The sequence below is a fragment of the Lissotriton helveticus genome, chromosome 3_1, assembly GCF_964261635.1.
Source record: "Lissotriton helveticus chromosome 3_1, aLisHel1.1, whole genome shotgun sequence".
NCBI classification, from domain to species: domain Eukaryota; kingdom Metazoa; phylum Chordata; class Amphibia; order Caudata; family Salamandridae; genus Lissotriton; species Lissotriton helveticus.
Window position 1 is genome coordinate 1,504,792,420 of NC_136061.1, and position 15,604 is coordinate 1,504,808,023.

The window sequence follows — 15,604 nt, forward strand, 5'->3', positions numbered from 1 at the left end:
ACTTATTATAAGAATCAGACTAAGTTAGTGGATTTATATGCAAAAAGTGAAAGGGAAAAAATAGTGAATGGAAGGATTTCGCAACATACTTGATGGTAGAAAATTGTTTTGATTTGGGATTGGATCAACGTGTGTGTACTTATTGTTGTTGCAAATTAAATCAAAACCAGATGCCTGCTAGAGCAGTTCATAATAATCTGGAATTGGTTGAGATTCCTTCTGAATTGAAGGATTTAAATACTTATGAATCTATTTTGATTCAAAGTATCCATCCCTTTCAGGCTATTGTAAGAATGGAGCCAAAGACAGGGAAATTGCCTCCATCAGATTTACAGAGAGGATTAAAGGGAAGAGTTGTTTATTTGCCTCTAGATTTGAAGAAAAACATTAACACAATTGGAGTAGAAAAAGTGGAAGAGAAACCTCTGGTTATCTTAGTTAATGGGGTTCCGACAAAGAATAAGAAAATATGGCAAGATTTAGTAGATGTTAGGAAAGTTAAAAAGGCAACATTGTATTTGAAAAAAAATAATAAATACTATAAGAATGTATATGTTGCAGAAGAGGAAGTAAGTGAGGAAGAGGATAGCGATTTGTGTGCTGGTCAAATTGAGAAAGTAGAACCCTCTACTAGTGAAGAAATATATGAACGTTATAGTGTTCATCCTTTGCATTCCAAGGAAGTCATGGGGAATGCTATTGAGTTGTTTCAAATGAAACAAGCCAAAGGGAGTCCCATTAGTGTTTGGGAGGAAAGTTTGGAAGCTCGGTGTTTCCCACAGCTTTTTCCAACAGGTCAGGGAGGAAGATATGATGAGCGACCTCATCAAATTCCTGCTTCTGAATACCGGACTTTGCGACTGTATGCAGGAGATGCTAGGTTTCGACAATGCATTCCTTATTTGTTTCATCTCCTGTTTGAAAGCGATCTGTCTGGACTGTCATATGCAGTGAACCACATCTTGAAAAGTGGTATACACATGCAAAACATCTCGGCAAGTGACTTTATGGATAAAGTCAATGTCCAAAACAGTATTTTGGATTCTCACCTGATTAATCTCATGGCGTGTCAGCGTGGTACTAATGAGTACTGGTACCGTCGTCATGGTGATTTAAAATTTATGCTGAGGAACTTAGGTACTCCCACATGGTTCCTCACTCTGAGCTGTGCCGAGTATGGCTGGGAAGACTTACTTGAATTTCTACGAGAGGCAAATGCTAACGTAGATAACATCGAATTCAAGATACCCGGAGAACTGTGCTCTTTGGATCCAGTCAATGTATGTAGGTACTTCAATCATAGATTTGAAGCTATGATGTCTTTCATCATGAATAAGAAGAATCCACTCTTGGAGAGGTGTTGGATTTCTTCTGGAGAAAGGAGTACCAAGCAAGAGGTGCTCCTCATATACATATGTTGCTGTGGATCAAGCATGCACCTAAATTTGGAACGGATCCAGAAGACTCAGTGATGAGTTTCATCCAACAGTATTCTACGTGTGCTGTTCCAAACGCAAAGGAGAAGAAAAGCCTAAGAGAAAAAGTTCTGCGTTTCCAAAGCCATCGATGTGGAAAGTACTGCCGTCGTAAATTCCGAAACAAGGACAAGTTCTACACCAAATGTCGTTTCGGCTTTCCACGACCGGTGATTTCTAAAGGAAGAGTAAACAGTTTGATGTCTTCGCTGCGACATAATGTGATGAAGAAATCACCTAAAAACACATACAATTTGAAGAGGAACGAAGAGTCCAAGTACATCAACGACTACAACCCGGTGATTTTGTCCATGTGGAATGCTAACATGGATATACAGTTTGTGGCTGATAACTGTATGGCTGTGGCTCGGTATGTGACATCTTACATCACCAAAAAAGAGAAGACAGAATTGAAGGATATGTGGGAGGACATTTCCCATGAAAAGAGCCTCAGCAAGAAGTTGTACAGTTTCAGTCTGAAGATGTTGTCGCATCGAGAAATTGGAGCTTACGAATGCTCTGACCGGTTGTCTTCAGCAAGTCTCTATGCCAAGTCCAGGAGTATCGTTTGGGCGAGTCTTGGTCTTGCTGCAACGCGTAATCGAGTTCTGAAACCTGTGCGGGAAATTGAGTATTTGGCGGAAAAGGAGCCAAACAGTACCGACATTTTGAAGACCAACATGTTGGATACATATTATCCAAATAGAAGCAGTCACCTCGACAATGTTTGTCTGTATGAGGTTCTTCAAAATTACATATTCAAGAGGAACATCAAAGAAGATACTGAGAAAGGAGTGTATGCTGTAATAGGAAGTGAGGGATGTCTGGTCAAGCAAAGAAAATGCCACTTGGTAAACCATCGAAAATTGAGTGGCGAATCTCCTGAAAAAAAGGAGTTTTTCTATTTAGCACTTTTGCAACTTTTCAAGCCTTGGCGTGCAGAAGAGGAACTGCTTGGAGATTTCCTCTGTTACGAAGACTCTTTCAATGCTGCAAAGGAGACCATAGAATGTCCTGCTTTTCCCAAATATGTAGAAATGTTGAATGCGGAAATTGAGCAGGAAGCAACGATTGCAGCCGAGATTGCCAGAGACAGTTCTCAGGACAGTCAGAGTTCTGCTTCATTGAGTCAGGATCCACTAGGAGGACCTGTTATCGAAAATGAAGCTGCCACTGCTATGAATGAAGTGGAAAGAGCCATGGCACATGCTCAGGAGGATGCGGTTAACTTAGAAGAGTTGGAAAGACAACTCAACGTTGAGCAGAGGAAAATATATGACGAAGTTACCATGCAAATTGATCATGGATTAAGTCATGACAAGAAAGAGTGCTCATGTACGTCGTTGAAGCCTGTCCGACTGTACGTGAGTGGAGAAGCGGGAACTGGAAAAAGTTTCCTCATTAAAGCAATTTCATGCTATTTGCAGGAAAGGACAGAGTCATCGCTGTCTTGTGTTGTCACCGCTCCAACTGGACTGGCAGCACATAACATTAAAGGGATTACTTTACATCGTTTACTGATGCTGCCAGTGGAGCATGACAACAAATTACAATATCACAAGCTATATGGAGATGCTTGTTTTGAAGTTTCAAGAATCTTGAGGAAAATGAAACTTCTTATCATTGACGAAGTAAGCATGGTTTCCAATGTCATGCTTGCCTTTGTGCATTTGAGAATGCAAGAAGTTCTCAAAACAGAGTATGATGTGTTATTTGGTGGCAAACACATCATTGTTTTCGGAGATCTTTTGCAGCTGACACCAGTGAAAGGGCAACCTGTGTTCAAAATGCTCACGCATGAAGATACCAGGAAGTGCCTAGGCAGCATTGGCAACGTCAATATATGGTTAAACTTCAATTATGCTGAACTGCATGAAAATATGCGTCAGGCGAAGGATGAAGTTTACAAGACTATTCTACAAGATGTTAGAATTGGAAAAGTGACCGAGCATGGGAAAGAAGCTTTACATGCACGATTACTGTCAAATTTATATCCAGAACAAGATGTGGTGCCTGAGAATATTTTTCAGAAAATTACTGATAAGAAATCTGGAATATGTTTGATGCCAACTCTTGCAGAATGTGCCAAATTCAACAACAAAATGTTGCATTTAGAAAAGCAAGAGATTGTGAAACTGGAAGCTATTGACAGAGTAGAGCATATGGGATCAACAATTATTTTGTCTGAGAATCTGAAAACAAAATTGGATTCATTAGAGAAGAGTATATCTAAAACTGCAGGTTTTGAAAAGACTCTGAATGTGTGCTTGAACTGCCGTATAATTTTAAGAAGGAATTTACATGTTGAAAGAGGTCTGGTAAATGGATCAATGGGTAATGTTGTTGATTTTGTAAAATACAGAAATAGAGATGGAATTGAATTTTTAAAAATTAAATTTGATGGCATTGAGGAAGTACAGCTAATTGGTCGTTGCTCTGCTAGATTTTTGCTTGTAAAAGACTTATATGTTCGCCGCAAGCAGTTTCCTGTTTGCTTGGCATATGCGGTGACAATCCATAAATCGCAAGGTTTAAGTGTAGACTGTGCATTGGTGAATATTGGCAGTTCTGTGTTCAAGGAGGGTATGGCATATGTGGCATTGTCACGAGTTAGAACTTTATCGGGATTGTACTTGATTGAGTGTGATGTCACAAACATTTGTGCGGATCTAGATTGTGTTAAGGAATACAATAGGTTAAGAAGAGAGTATGCGCCACATTTGCCTCAGTATCCTTTGTTTGAGAAACGTGTGGTAGGCCGGAAACGAAGAAATGTGACCAATACTGGGGAGGTTGTAGCAAAAAGACGAAAAGTCGATGAACCTAAAATTACAAGCAGAAACAAAAAGGATTCTGTTGAAGATGTTGTTGGTTTTCAATTTGAAAACAGTTCTGGTGTCAACTGCTATGCTAATGTAGTGGTTAATGTTTTGTTTTCTCTAGAAAATGTAAAAGAAGAGATTGTGGTCAATTCTGATCAAAGATTTTGCAGTTTGTTAAATTCTGTGTTAGAGAAATGTAGCACTGATAGAACAAACATAGAAAGTGTGTCTGAAATTCGAAATCTGTTAGACAGATGTTCAGGCCAAACACAATTCTCTCAAAATATTCAGCAAGATTGTCAGGAGTTTTTAATGTATATGCTTGATGTATTGCATGCTGAAGGTGTAGATGTAGATCAGCTGTTTGGGCTTTCTTATCAATGGCAGCATGACTGCGAGAACTGTATGGTATCAAGTACTACTAGTGTAGACTCAGAAAGATTTATATATTTAACTTTGCCAGACAGTAAATCAGTCTCCTTTAATAAGCTAGTAAAAGGAGCTGATCACAACATGGAGTGTAGCCAATGTAAATCTGAAATGATTTCCACATTATTTATACGAACATATGGCCAGTATGTCATTTTAATGTTCCAACGATGTAGGCCTGATGGAACAAAATTGACAACTTTAATTAAAAATTTTGTAGCTTCGCAGTTGTCAATATCAGGAAGGACTTTTGTAACTGCAGCAATTATATATCATGACGGCCCTTCAATAACATCAGGACATTACACAGCTTATTTAAAGTCTAGAAATGGCTGGTCATTCTGCAATGATTCTGTTTTAATTTTCAAAAAAAAATTGCCGTATGACCTTAAAAACTCTTACCTGGTGTTTTTAAAACCAAAATTTTAGGGAAATAATCTCGGGATGTGCTCTGTGGAATTTCAAGAAGTTCTAATGGCTCCTACACAATTTGGCCTTGAGGATAAGTGTAGTTCAGAGACATAACTTCTAACCATAAGACTGGACGTCATGGAGAAATAAGTGCACTTTGAATGAGTTCAGAAAAACTATTTCTTTTTATAAGCTAATTGAAGCAGCCAATCAAAACATAGAGTAGAGGGAATGTAAGTCTGCAATGCTGTCTACTTTTTTACATTGCTTTGTGATTAAAAGTGATGTAGAGAATTAAATAATTGTAGTACTCATAGAGGTGGTGTAAGTCTGCTTCATAGTAAGCAGTATCAGTGTCATAGGAAATGTAGAACATGACTGAGCAAGAAGGGGAAGATATTACTATTCCAGGATTGTGAAAATGATCTTCAACATTTTAATTCTGAAAGTTGCAGAAATGCCAAATGACGGGATTGGCTTACAAGAAATCCAAGAGTTATAAATGGCTCTGACAAGATTTGGCCTTGTGGAAACTTGTGGTAGAGAGCAAGAAGTCATTTATTGCATGTAACATGTTTTTAAAAACGATGGAGATTTTCTTTCAGAAAGTGGCGGGCTGAAAGTAATAACAGCACAACAGAGTATAAGCTGTTCATAGGACATCCTTTGACGTCATGGAAAGTAAGTTAACTTTAAGGAGTTCTGAATTCTGATTTGTTATGTTGTATGGGTTTTTTAAACACAATCATTTTGATTGTGTTTTTTTTTCCCCGCTGTTATATGATGAATACCTTCAAGTCACTGTTTTTAGTGAAATTTGATACATTCTGAGAACAGCAAAAATAAACCATTTAACATGTATAATTAATTCTGTACTGTTTGCATTTATGATGTATATGTAGAACTGTGTAGGAGGCATGGAGAAGGTGAGGCTTCTGTAAGTGTCAAAGTTGTTGCATGCAGTGCTGCACTTCTGCGTATTCTTTCATATGCTGGACTACATCTGCACAATGAGATACCTAAGCAAAGGAAACACAAGTGATGTGATTTTGAAATGAGCAAAATAAATTGTACGTATTTCATTTACATCACCTGTGTTTCCTATCATTACGAATCACATTGTGCAGATCAAGTTTAGGTCTGTCCAGGGAAACATAGGAGGTTTGGACTTTGTTCAAGAGTGCAGTGGACATGACTCACTTCATTGGTAGACCTTCACATGTATTATGTCCTCTATTCTCTTCAACAACTCGAAATTTCATCTGCAACCCTGAGTAGGCCTCACCTCAAACAAACCTCTGGATAGGACACATCTTATTGGCATCCTGAAGCAATTATTTAAATTTTTAGTGTCTTGCGACACTTTTCTGAGACAACAGCAATGCAAAAGATGCACCATGTTTTAAGATAGGCCTCACTTCATCTGCATCAAGATACTGTTAGTTTAAAATGTATATCTTTAGGACTGTGTAGGGGGCCTGGAGAAGCAGAAGCTTCTGTAAGTGTCAAAGTTGTTGAAAAACTGTTTGTCCTTCAATTTTTTCTCTTGTCTTTTGTAATTTTTAAATACATGTTTTAATATTTTTCAAATGTTTGTTCTCTCTTTCACAGATTGAAAGTATAAAAACAAAAAGTGAGTAATTTAACGACAATTATAAAGTAAATGTTTTGTACTCTTTTCGTTACATTTCTATCACATTTAACTTCTATTAGTTCCACTGCTTCATTTCTTTAACCCTCAGTTTCCTGCCTTTGCTACTTCCCTCATTCCTTTCTCTATTACCTACTTACTCAACTCCTTCCACTCTTTTTCTCAGTCCCTCTCTTCTCATAGTTCCTCACTCTTGTTCACTCACTCCGTCTCTATTACTCTTAGTGTCTTTGACTGATCACTGTATCACTATTTGTTCATAATGCTTTCTCTGTGTAGTTGAAGCACACTAAGGGGCATATTATGAACACAGCCAATAAAATTATTGCTCTTTTTATTGGCAGAAAACTGGTGCAAAAGTGGTTTTAGCGGCAGTTTTCTGCCGCAAAAGCAGCTTTAGCGACACATTTCTGCCAATAAAAGCTGCAAAACTTTTATTGCCTATGTTGATGATATGGCTCTATGTTACTTACATTTCTTTGCTGTTTCAATTAATCTTTTTCTGTTATTTTTTGTTTTCTGTTTTCTATTTTTTCTCTCTGTTATTCCTCATGTTTTAATCTTATTTTGAACATTCACTCACATTCTCCAAGAAACTCTTCTTTGTTAATGTTATACTCTCTTTTTTTTTCTTTCACTTCGTTATCTATTTTGTTTTTCACAATTATACCCTCTTCCATCTTTTCTTCGGTAAATAGATCTATTAAACAGTATCTCTTCTTTACTCCCTATAGCTGTCTTTCTTTTAACATCACTGTCTGTTTACTTTCCTTATACTTACTCTTTTTAAAAAAAAAAAAATTTTGGTTAGCTCCCGGTCCGCGTACCGGGAAGCTAACCGGGAAGCGAACCAAAAGAAATAGAGCTTGCCAGAGTGCTAAACATTCTAGCAATTTTTTTTGAAAGGGAAGGTAGTTCTGAAAATAACTTTTTTTTAAATATTTTTGTTGTTTTATATTTTTTTTTATTTTTTTTTATTTTTTGTTTTTTTTGTATTTTTTGAACGATTTTATATTTTTTTGTTTTTTTGGGGGGGGGAAACAACAAAAAACAGGCATTGAAAAGGGCTCAACAGGAGCAAAAAAAAAATTACTGGGGGCGGTTAGGGCAATTATGATGTTCATAAGCCAGGTTGATAGCATTTATACTCATATTGCCACATGCTATCAACGCACCACAGTGCATACAAGTGTGTTTCATGTGGCCAAAATTCTCTTGTATGTTTGGCACAGTTTCCCGTGCCTCTGCTGGTGTCAATGAAATTGTTGATCTTGATCTGGCCACAGGAGTTGATGTTGGATTTTCCTGCAAATCCCGTATTTCCGCCCGGCTGTAATTGAGTGGATGCTTCCTGGTCATATGCCTATGCATAGTATAGTTCCCATAACTATATTTCTTATCCGTCCCTCTGGGTAATTTTTCTTTACAGATGAGGCAGGTGACATACCTCGCATTCACTTTTTTTTGGCCAGGAGGGATTGAATAAAACTGCCAGATGAAACTGGCTTTCTTATGGGAAACCCGGGGCACCTCTTCCAAGAACTGTGGTTCTTCTCCCTCCTCTTCCTCCATTTCTTCCTCTTCCTCCTCTGTGTTGGTTATGACCTGGGGAGGTGGTCCTCTCTTCCCATGAGGAGGTGGAGGTGGCGGTGGGGGTGCACCAGCTGAAGCAACTACTGAAGCCATTTCTGAAGTAGTAGTAATAAAGGTCTTCCTCTCACAATGATGAAAGTCAGAGTGAGGAAAGAAGGAGGGGTTTTCATCATTTGGGAAAAACAATAGTTCTCAACCAATGAAAAGTGTTATTTTTAGGTCACCTGACCTAGCCTTACATCATTATGAAACCAAAAGTGAAATGAACCAATGAAAAGTTTTATTAACAAGTCACATGACCTCTCACGCTCATGTTACGCGCTGCGGAACGCGCCCCGGTTAGCTTCCGGGTCGCTGCGCTTCGCGCCTCGGTCCGCGCCCCGGGGCACTTCCGGGTGCGCTAACGCGGTACGTCACAAGACGCGGCAACGCGATACGTCGCGCTTTCGCGACACGTCGCGGATCGCTTCCGGGGAGCTTCGTTTCGCGCCTCGGTCCGCGCCCCGGAGCACTTCCGGGTGCGCTAACGCGGTACGTCATAAGATGCATTACGCGGCAACGCGATACCGTCACGATGTTGATTTCTTACCGGTTCGCGGACCGGGTCGCGGCATCAATTTGAGCTAACGGAAAGCTTTCCGGTTCGCGGACCGGGAGCGAAACAAAAAAAATATTTAAAAAAAATTATTAATAAACATATAAAATATATTTTTGGATTTAAAGAAGAATACATTTTACAGCTATAGATATTAGCTTTTAAAAAACCAATGAAATTCACTGAAAAAACCATAGGTTATAGACCATATATAGTTAGGAATTAGCATTTACAAAACCTTGAAAATTCACTGAAAAAACCATAGGTTATACACCATATATAGTTAGGAATTAGCATTTAAAAAACCTTATTTTACTCACACAAAACCAATGAAATTCCATATATAGTTAGTTGTACTAACTATATATCGCGCACCCGCAATCCACTGCTGATCATGTCACATATTACATCATTCATGACATGGTCAGTGACATCACTGATGACATCACTGATGACATCTCAAATGACATCACTGATGACATCACTGATGACATCTCAAATGACATCACTGATGACATCTCAAATGACATCACTGATGACATCACTGATGACATCTCATTTGACATTACTGATCACATCACTGATGACATCATTCATGTGATAATACGATGAACCTCTTCAGACTCAAGTCAAGTCAAGTCAAAAGTGCTTTATTCGAGTTGTTACTCATAAAAGCATAATATACACCAGAATTTTAAAAACAAATTAAATTTACAATCCAGCACATTGACACAACACTATAGGTTACATATAAAAATACATTCGGTTAAAAAGGATTAAAACATTTGATAAAAATAATTTTCAAGATGTGAAACGCCGGAGTCTAAAAGCAATTATACAAATGCAAAAAATCAATTGATCCAGACAGAGAATAGTTAATTATCTAGCAATCTCTATCTTGATACAAGGTCATTAATAAATAAAAAGCAGTAATGTCAAATTCATGAGGACCAATTTGTCACACAGAGAATAGTTATTTAACTAGCAGTCTCTGTCTAAATTGTCAGGCAGAGAATAGTTATTTAACTAGCAGTCTCTGCCTGAGCATCCATGCCCAACCCAGGTATTTTGCTGTAGCTATCAGGATCCAAGAAACTTGAGTCGTACAAATAATTCGCATAGCTACAGAACTACTTGATGTCCCAAGGTTCCTACACATAGGAGCTAACCATACTCGTCTTGGAATAGCATATGATCTGCATGAAAACAGAAAGTGACCCAGAGACTCATCCCCCAACCCACAAGCTGGGCAGGTGTTATTTCCACCTGAACCCCATTTAGCTGTCAATATTTTTATAGGAAGTGCACCAGCTCTCAGTTGGAATAAGAGCTTCCTATCACCTGGTTTGGAGATGATATCCCAATATGGTTCCAAGACTGGATACATTTTAGCCTCAAGAAAATGCGAAGACATGGACCCAGAGCTTGAAGCATTTAAAGTTTTAGTAGCAATCCATTCCCAAAAAATATCTTTTAAGACACGCTTAGAAGGGAAAGATGCCCCAGCAGGGTCCTGCCATAAAGAACTCAACCCTAGCTCAAACAATATAGTTTTCAATAATTTAAGCCAGCTTATCTTGTGAAAGCCATCAGCCTTGATCACATCCACAAAACCCGCGGCATAATGTGAGAGCTCAGGAGTGGTCCAGAGTCTGCGCCAATACAAGATCGGGCGTAATCTGGCCAAGTCCTTGATTTGTTTCCTTCCTAGATCGTATCGGAGAGGCAACAACGGAGTACTTTTAGGTGTACCGGTAAGAGTTCTTAAAAATTTATTTTCAGAGGCTTGCAGAGATGTAAGATTTTCAAAGCCCCACATTTCAGCGCCGTAAAGTGCAGACCCAATAGCCTTTGCTTCATATACCAATAGGGCTGGTTTAACAGGTTTGGTTAGCGACTTCCTGTGTTCAGAATTAATTGTTAAAACACCAAAAAGTCCCTAGTTGTCAGGAAATACCCTCTGTCACAGCCCCTTGTTCCCAAAGGACCTAGCGTGGCTTCAACACAATTGTTGTGTCACACCTAGTCCTGTTATTCAACCTGGACCCTAATAACCATGTGAGAAACAATTTTAACTACAGAATTAATTGTGCCAGCTATTTGTTTGTGTCGCAGAATAGCAATATTTATATGCTGGCTCCACCTGTGGTCATCAGCTATTTGGATACATAGGTATGTGAATGATTTAACTAACTCTAAAGGCCCACCACTCATCATAATTTTGGACTTAAAGCTACGCTGCGGCTTGAAGCTCATTAGTTTAGTTTTCGTAGTATTCACCTCCAGTCCATGTTCCCCACAAAAGTTCTCAAAAATTGTCAGAGCACGCTGTAGTCCACTAGGGGTTTTTGATAAAATTAGCGTGTCATCCGCAAACATTAGTATGGGGATTTTTAGTCCTGCAAGAGAAGGAGCATCAACATTCGCAGTTACCAATCGAGAAACTACCCCGTTTATGAACAATGTAAATAGAGTAGGAGCCATTGAGCACCCTTGTCTGACCCCTTTTTCAACACGGAAATCAGGAGTGACCATCCCGTGACCGCCCCACTGAATTTTTGCATAGTTAGACTCGTGGAGGCGCAGTATCAGGGTTAGCAACTCATCGGAAACCCCCAAGCTATGCAAGACCTGCCACAGTTTTGCACGCGGGATTAGGTCGAATGCAGCCCGCAAGTCGACAAATGCCGCGTACAGGCTACACCCCCCCAGAACCACGGTTTTCCACTGTAATAATTGGAAGCGGAACACTTGATCGATCGTGCTTGTTGCCCTTCTAAAACCTGCTTGGAATGGAGATAGGATATTAAAATCCTCAGCCCAGTCGAGAAGCCTATTGACCACCACGCGACCCACGATTTTTTGCACAGTGTCAATGAGGCTGATAGGCCTATAGTTACAGGGCTGAGCTCGGTCCCCCTTCTTGTACACGGGGATAATAACTGCTCCCCTCCATGAATCAGGGACATCTGCTCCTTGAGCAATTTAATTAATAAGCAAATGTATATATTTGCACCAGCGTTCACTATCGTTTAAGAATATATCGGCGGGCACTCCATCTTGACCTGGAGCTCGCCCGCATTTTACTGCACAAATTGCAGACATAATCTCTTTATAATTAAAATTATCATCTTCAAAAAACTTCATAACCGTACTGTCCTCAACTGAGACCCGAGTATTAAGAGTGTATTGCGAACTAAAGAATTTAACCCATGCCTCCTGTGAGACGTTATTACTTGGTGACTCTTCAGCTCTCTCAGAACCCCATTTTACAATATTCCAGAATACTCTGGAATCCTTCCTGTCACTGGCCATTTTCAGTTTGCACCAGTGTTGCTCGTCCCAATCCTTCTTAGCCTTAGCAATGCATACTTTATATTCTTTCCTAGCTAGAGGAACAGACACACAGTCTCGCTTCTTGATTGCCCGGCCAAGGTCGAGTCTTGCCTTCCTACAATCAGAGTTATACCATCTAGCATCTTTTCTGGTAATAACCCCCTTATGCTTATCAGGTCTTAGAAAGTGCACCTTGATCTTACCAAAGAGGGTATCATGTATTTTGACCACTTCCCCCAGATCCTTAGGAGAGGCATTAGCCAGTTCCATAGCTTGGATGGCTTGATCAGTTTCACTGTTGATAATATCAATAGCCTGCTGATTTCTCGCTACAGTGTCCCAACGTAGCCTACGCATATTGTTCTCGGGGATAATGGATGGAGGAACTAATTCTTTCGTGCAGCTAGAGTTTAATTCAGCAGGCCACCATTTGTGAGTCACACATAGGGGGTTATGGTCACTCTCAGATCTTATAATGACTTCCATATCACAAAGGGCAGGCCACAAATGCAAACTGCAGATCACATAGTCAATTCGACTTTTGTGCCTCCCATTGTCGAAAGTTGGTGAACCAATTCTATCCCTAGCTGTTCTCCCGTTCGTAGCTCTCAAGCCTTTTTCAAGACACAGTGCATTAATAGCTATAATGTCCTCTGTCCAACGGGAGACTGGTTTCAGTTGCAGTTCAGGGATGCCCCAAAAGGAATCCTCATCAGCACCAGTGAAAGCATCTCCCGCAACCAATGGCTCAAATGTCCTATTAAGGTCTCCTGCTATAACAATGTTATTTTTGATGGAGTGCTCCTCGATTAGGTCGGCCAAGGTTAATAATGTTTCAGATCGACCTTTGGAACTCCTAATATAAATATTGTAAATATCAAGTGACCCTGTTCTATCATTAGAAATCCTAATAAGCTGAATATCATTATGTCCAATGGCTATGTTTTTAACTGAGAGATTTAGTGCCTGTCGAATCCAGATAGTAAGCCCCCCCATAGGTCTACCTTTCGGACCCTTGACGGCTGACACATAAAAATTCAAATAGCTTAATACAAAGACAGGATCGCATGCCCAAGTCTCCTGGAATATACAAATATCAAATTGGGTAACAAAACCAAGCCAGTCCCCACAATCGAGCTTGGATGTCAGACCAGCTATATTCCAGGAGAGTAGGTTAGCAACCCCTGACAGACGACCCTGGTGTAATCCAGTAAAAAAGTTTGGTACACCAGCCTCACCATCTGCTTGGACTAGCGAGTTATTCAACAAATCATTGGTAAGGCAATTAACATTCTGAGTAGGTGAGCTATCCAAATTTTGATCCCCATTAGCTAGTGGTACTGGGCTTAGTTTTATAGAGAGTCAATCACAGTCATCAAGATTGGAAAAGGCTGAAAATCTATTCTCTAGATTTAGACCCCACTCTGGCTGCTTCACTTCCCTCCGCCCTTTTGTTGGGACAACGTTCCACTTAGTTTTTAGCATTGTTTTATTAGAGACCCTCCCACTACACTGATAGAAAAAGTCTAAAGTGAGTGGAATGATTTCAGTCGATCTCCGCTGCGGGGGTAGAAGGTTAGGTAGAATATTGGTCAAAACTTCTGGGTCAGAAAAATGTAGGATGACACAGTCACCCAAAAACTTCTTTGTGCTATTACCTATCCACCTCACCCTTCTAGCCTTTACTATTTCGTCAGCCAATTGGTGCTTACCCCTAGAAGTTATTACCATATTATTTGTTAACCGATAAAGTGCTTTAGACAATAGGGATGAGGTAGATTCTTCCTGACCAGACTGCAAGAGAGGAACATTGGCTAAAACCAAGACCAAAGGAGAGGCCTCAACTATCAGCTCTACCGCACCATTTACAGATTCTGGGGCGGAGGATGCATCTGAAGGAACATCTTTATTCTCTGCACTATCTAATATGGATATCAAGGGAGCCACAGAAGGAGCTGGTAGTGAGGAAGCCCCACCACCCACCAAAGAAGAAGAGGCCTTACTGGACTCAACCCTACTAGAAACAGCATCTGGTAGTTTGCCTACCTCAGATAAGGTTTGATTCAGTAAACCCCCAAGGCGATTCACTTCCTTAGTGAGTTTATCAATTCTGCCTAACAGCGGATTAACAATGTCCTTTATCTTAGTGTCTATCATACTCAATAAATTCTTAAATTGACCACTAGTAAGAGACAAAGAAACGTCATCCAGAGTGTCATTTTCTTCCCTAGCGGATTTGCTAGGGGGCGATGCAATCTTTTTGCGGCTTAATCTGAGCCCAAATCGTTTTGGCTGTGGCTGTGGCTTTTTAGCCCCTCTGGTGGAGCGTGGAGCAGGCACCGGAGTGGGGGCTTTATCCTCAGGTAGTTGTTGATCAGTCTCCGTCTCACTCTCGCTGTCTAGCTCAATCAGTACCGACCGGTTCGTTACAGCGGTATCTGCTTGATCAGATTCACTTACAGGTGGACAGCAGGAGCTAGGTTGCTCTGAGGACTCGGCAAAAACTGAAACCGGCGAAGTTGGTGAACTCAGGGCAGACGGTGAACTCAGGCCAAGTGAAGATCTCCTGTCACTATTGATTTTGGCAACTACCTGAAAGATATAATTGTCCATAGTGTTTTTTGCAGGGGATAACTTTTTGCCGGGCATATTTCACAAACAAAACAATGCTTTTCAGAAGCACGGGGTAAAACAGGTGCTCCAAGAGTCAACAATTCAATTCAGTACATAACCCCCAGCTATTGCACAGGCTCACCTCCTTAGATCAGGTTTTCGAGCAGAGTAACGGGCCCAACCCAACCTTGTCCAGCCTCGGACGGCCTCAGACAGCCCGCCCTTTGTCCGGGCTTAGTCCGGCGTCCCGCTCGCGTCCCGCGACGCGGAGGGCGCCGGGAATTTGAAGCGCCTCCGGGCGCGGTGACCCCCGTGATCTTTTCCGGGTCGGGTCGCTAGGCAGTGTGGGTATCGTAGTTCCCCTCCGCTGGGCGGCCGCGAGGGAAACTCAAGCGGCGGCGGGAGGGAAACGAGCAGAGTCCGGTGACAGTCTCACGCACCCCCAGGTAGGTTCAGGCAGGATTGACAGGCTATGGCAGACACCCCGCTCCACCGAGGGCGCCGGGAATTTGAAGCGCCTCCGGGCGCGGTGACCCCCGTGATCTTTTCCGGGTCGGGTCGCTAGGCAGTGTGGGTATCGTAGTTCCCCTCCGCTGGGCGGCCGCGAGGGAAACTCAAGCGGCGGCGGGAGGGAAACGAGCAGAGTCCGGTGACAGTCTCACGCACCCCCAGGTAGGTT